Source organism: Lolium perenne, chromosome 3 (genome assembly GCF_019359855.2).
Source record: "Lolium perenne isolate Kyuss_39 chromosome 3, Kyuss_2.0, whole genome shotgun sequence".
NCBI classification, from domain to species: Eukaryota; Viridiplantae; Streptophyta; class Magnoliopsida; order Poales; family Poaceae; genus Lolium; species Lolium perenne.
In genome coordinates this window covers 81773955-81779522 of record NC_067246.2, presented here as the reverse complement: position 1 = coordinate 81779522, position 5568 = coordinate 81773955, and positions in this window count along the sequence as shown.

Genomic DNA, 5568 nt, shown 5'->3' with positions numbered 1-5568 from the left:
CTAACCTCCCGTAGTAATCAAAGGTATCAGATCCTTTAGTGAAGACACCAGTATTTATCGTTTTTGGATTCGCCCGGCCCTTCTCGGTGTGTCTCTGTATGTAATCTAAACCCTTTCACGTCATATTTCTCATACTTCATGACGTCACGGTTACAACCTTGGGAAACACATCTCAACTCATCATCATCTCAACGTTTGCATCAGCTCCCTACAAGCACGGTTCAAATTTGTTGTGTGCATTAGTTACGTGGAATAACAGGGACAAGTCACATATTGGAAGGTAAGAGGGACAGCTTAGACATTACTTTTTTCATGAACCAAGACACAAAGTTTATTTTTACTTCGGGAGCACCCTCTTTCAGTAGAGTCTCCAACTCCGCGCCCGTGGGATCGCGCGGAAGCCACCACTGTTCATCCGTGAATTCGCTAAAAGGATACAGTAAGCATTAGACCGAGTTGAGTGTAGGTGATCGAAACTAGATACAATAAGCATTACACCATGTTACCTAATGAAATCGTGACCGCCATCGTCGTCGTCCCCCCACCACTTCCTTCATGTTCATAAGCACATAGAGCATTATGCAATCCTTCTCTTCCCTCTCCAATCTATATTTTTGTCCTTTACCAGCCTTGCCACCGGGACATTGGAATAGTTGAAGCTTGGGGTCATTCATGGGCACGTCGACATTGTAACGAGAGACCGGGTTATGCAGAGTGGGAACTTCATCAGGATAGTACGTTGTTGCGGCATCTGCCATCTCCGAAGGCACGTTGCCTCAGCTATGCATGCTTCAATCTTGGCTTTGTTTCCAGTTATCTTCCGAATATACTTGAACTCTCTCTCAATACAAAACTGCCACCGAAATCGCACCTTTGGGCCACCCAAGAGTGCCTCGTTTGCGAGGTGCACAATGAGATGTGCCATCGGAGTAAAGAAGCCTGGCGGAAAGATCATCTCCAAATTGCATAGCAACTCCGGCACTTGAACTTGCAGCTTCTCAATAACCTTAGAACATATCTGCTTAGCACAGAGCGTGCGGAAGAAATGGCTCAACTCCGCGAGCACTCGCCATATTTTCTCGGGGAGATACCCTCGAAGCATCACCGGCATCAGCCGCTCAATCCATATATGATAGTCGTGACTCTTGAGCCCGGTGACTTTTCCCGTCGAAAGATTGACTCCCTTGCTCATATTCGAACAATAACCATCAGGGAACATCACAACGTATTTTAGCCACTTGAATGCCTCCTTCTTTTGGATGGAATCAAGGCAGAAGTCGGCGTGCGGCTTGAACCAATTCTTTCGACGGCCAGTAGGACGTTGCATGTGTAATTTCTTCCTATCACCGTGCTTCTCAACATCGACTCTAGCCTTGACATTATCCTTTGACTTCCCGGGAATGTTTAGGCACGTGTGAAATAAGGACTCCGCGACATTCTTTACGGTGTGCATCACATCGATGTTATGGGGAAGTTCGAGGTCCTTGTAATACTCGAGCTTCGTTAAGGCTGCCTCGTGAGTCCAGTTGTGCGTTACACCATATCCCTCAAATTGATGGCCAGCTTCCGATGCCGCTGGCACGAGAGCACGTAGCTCGGCATCAACAGCTATACCATCGAACTTTGGCACCTCTGTTACTTCATGCACAACTTTGCCTTTCTTGAAGTTCTTTTTGTCTTCTCTGAACGGATGCCTCCGTTTGAGGTACTGCCGATTCGTGTCAAACGCAACATACTTGCGACCCTTATTTAGCCAAAGGAACTCAAGTCGATGCCTGCACACTGGGCATGGCCATTTACCAGTTGTACACCATCCGCATGTTAGGGCGTACCCGGGCATGTCATGCATGGTATACGCAACCAAACTTTCATGCAGAAGTTTGTCTTCGATGCTCGGTCGTACGTCAACGTCCCGTGGTGCCAAGAGTGGTTCAAATCTTCCACAATCGGCTGCATGTAGACACTCAAGTTCTTCCCCGGGTAATGGGGCCCTGGAATGATCAGCGACAGAAACATGGTCTTCCTCGTCATTAGGACTCCGGGAGGGAGATTGAGCGGAATTACAAACACGGGCCAACAACTGTAATTGGAATTCGACATACCATATGGATTGAAGCCATACGTAGCTATCGCAATTACGACATTCCGAGCATCTGCTGCCATATGGGGGTATTTTCTATCAAAGTTCTTCCATGCATTGCCATCAGATGGATGTCCCATCTTCGTCCGCCCCTGATTGTCCTTTATTCGAGTCCCCATCTTGTGCCACGTCATCTGTTTGGCGGTCTCCTCAGTCAAGTAAAGCCGCTGGATTCTTTTTATGAATGGGAGATACCGAAGAATCGACTTTGCGATCTTTGACTGCCTCACCTGACCATCCTTTCCCGTTACCTCTTCATACCTAGAGGCCTTACAAATGGGACAGTACTTGTCCTCCGCATAAACTGTTTCAGAAGAGAACACAGCCATTTTCTATGAGTCTATCCTTTGATAATCCATGTTGAGCGCCGACATGAGTTGCCTCGTCTCGTGCAGGCTTTTAGGCAGACAATGCCCTTTGGGCAACATGTTACCAGTTGTTTTCAGACTTGCTTCGAAGCCGTCACGGGTGGTGTTGTACCGGGTCTTGTCGGCTAGACACTGGGAGATGGCATCGAGCTGAGAAATCTCGGCGCCATCGTACAGAGGCGTCTTAGCAGCGGCTATCATATCATAGAAGGCCTTCGCGGCTGGCTCTGGTTCCTCCGGTTACGGAGGTTCCTCCGGTTACGGCGGTTCCTCCCGTGAAGGTGGCGACTCTGGCATGTGGGCATCGACAAGATCATCTAGAAAGTCTCTAACCCCATCGTACTCATTGCCATTGAGCCGCTGCCGCATCACCTCACCTCTGTCACGTTCGTGCTCATCAAAGTCGATCTGCGTGACGTAACGAGGCATATACCCATATTGCCGAAGGTGTTTAAACATGTCATCCTTTCCACGACGGTGATGCTTCAAGCAACGATTGCACGGGCAAAGTGGCTGAACCTTCTGTTTTGTACCACGCGCCAACTCCTTCACTAAATGCCAAGTCTTCCTTATCCACTCATCTGTTTTATTAGTCGCACTAACACGGCCGGTGTACATCCATCCATTATCAGCCATCCTCTGCTCTATTGGAAGCCAAACGACAAGCATAGCATTTATATCAAATAGGAAAATGCATCATATTTTAATTTTTTTAACGAGCAAAACGAATGCATCAACCTACATCTCTACTAGGTGGGCTCCTAGCAGCCGCCGGATCCGTAGATTGAGTACGTTCTCCATGCTCTACCCCGGTCCGAGTCAGGATTTCGGCAGCACCTCCCCGCTGCTCTCCCGATACACGTCTCGCCAAAAAGACAAGAGGATGTGCATCCGGAGAACAACGGTGAGGCGCTGCCGAAATCCTGACTCGGACCGGAGCAGAGCATGGAGAACGTACCCAACTACGGATCCGCCGACTGTCCCGTAAATGCCGCAAGCGTTACGGTTGAAAATATGCCGACCACTAATGCATATTTATCCGCGTAACGCTTGAGGACGGGAAGTGACACCTAGGTGACGCAACTTGACTTGGAAAATGAATCTAGTGACATAAATAAAATGCGGAGAAGAAGTTGGAAATTTTGCTCACCCTCGGCGGTGGGAGAGAATCACGGACACGACGGAGCGGTCACGACGGGGCGGTCACGACGGGGCAGTCACGACGGGGCCTAGTTAAAACAACAATAAAATTAGTCAATGCAAAAAGTAAATAGCATATTTCTATTTCCAACTATATTTTGTTTTCCAACTATTTCTATTTCAACAACAAAATCATATTTCTATTTCCAACTATTTCTATTTCAACAACAAAACGTAAAACAATAACAAAATCATATTTCTATTTCCAACTATATTTCGTTTTCCAACTATTTCTATTTCAACAACAAAAAGTAAAACAACTACAAAATCCTATTTCTATTTCCTAGTACTAAATAGCTAGAAAAATAAAAATAAAGAAAAAATAAGTGAGGTATACCTCACTGCTGCCGGCCATGGTGGGTAGGGCGCCGGGGTGGAGGAGGAGGGGCCGGTGGCTGCGGAGGTGGCGGGTCGGGCAGGAGGGGGTCGGGTGGGGAGGGGGCCGGCCTGCTGCGGAGGTGGCGGGTGAGAGGAGGAGCAGGGCCGGGGCCAACGGCGGCTCAGGCCACCTTAGGGGGGGAGGGGGCGGGCCGGCCGTGGAGGTGGCGAGCGAGAGGAGGAGCGGGGCCGGGGGCAGCCGCGGCTCGGGCGACTGCGCGCGGTGGGGAGGCGGGCGAGAGGAGGAGCGGGGCCGGCAGCGCGGGCTCGGTTGAGGAGGAGGACGGGGTGGCGGCGGCGGGCAGGAGGCGGCGGCGCGAGCGGGCAGGAGGCGGCGGCGCGAGCGGGTTGAGGAGGAGGACGGGGTGGGGAGCGGCGGGACAGGGGGAAAAATCGAACAAGTGTTTTTCGGGCCGCGCCGACCAGGTGTTTTTCGGGCTCAGATCCCGCGCTTCGCGTTTTTAGGGTTGGTGTCTATGCCGAGGGCCGGCCATACGCCGACGGCTACCCTCGGCATAGACCACTTTTTTTTTTTTTGTTTTTCATTTCATTTATTTTTCTGAATATAATATACTAATATATATATATATTAAGAATAGGTCCATATAATAATCATAATATATTTTTTTTTTTGAGAAACACAATACAAACGCAGGCGCTCACATACACGCGCAAACACTCACCCCTATGAACGCACACACGCACACCCTACCCCTATGAGCACCTCCGGAAGACCGAGCCGGCGGATTGTATCTTGAAATTGATGAAGTCACCACAGGCGCCTCGCTATCGACGGGAACGTCGCCTCCCACTGAAAGAATATTCCGCCTTTATGAGACACACAGATGTCAAACCTGGGGTTTGAACTCTGGTGGGCTGGGGGTACAACCACCCTCCTAACCACCCAACCTCAGGTTGGTACTCAAACATAATATATTTTATTATCATAGATCTATCTAAAGCGCGTGGGGCTATGCCGAGGACCAGATCTACCCCTTTGAACGGCATCCAATGACAGCTGACCCATGGTACCGTCTTTTGCAGTGGTTACTAGGACACATAAAATGACGCCACGCGGCTCCGCTCGATTTTTTGGCTCCGTTTGCTTTGCCAACTGCGCAAAACGGGGCCGCCGGGACATGCGGTATGGCCGTACCGGGCGCGCGCGTGCACCCGTCCGGCAACGCGCGAAACGAAAAACATTTAGCACATAAAATGACGCGTCCTAGACCTAAAAACATTTTTCCCTCCATTTATTGAGCGAAGGAAAGTGTCGCCCCAGTTCAAATCCGGACAGTTTCCAGCGGATTCGGCGGGGCACCGCAGGAAGCGGGTGGGATTCCCAGATGGCTTCCGCGCGCATATGGCATGTGATAGGTGGTGCGTAGGAGGTATCCTACCGCCGCGCGGAGGTCCCGCGCGATACTGAAATGCGCTCCATGTAGCCGCTACACAAAAAAACCCCTTCCGGCACCCCTAATA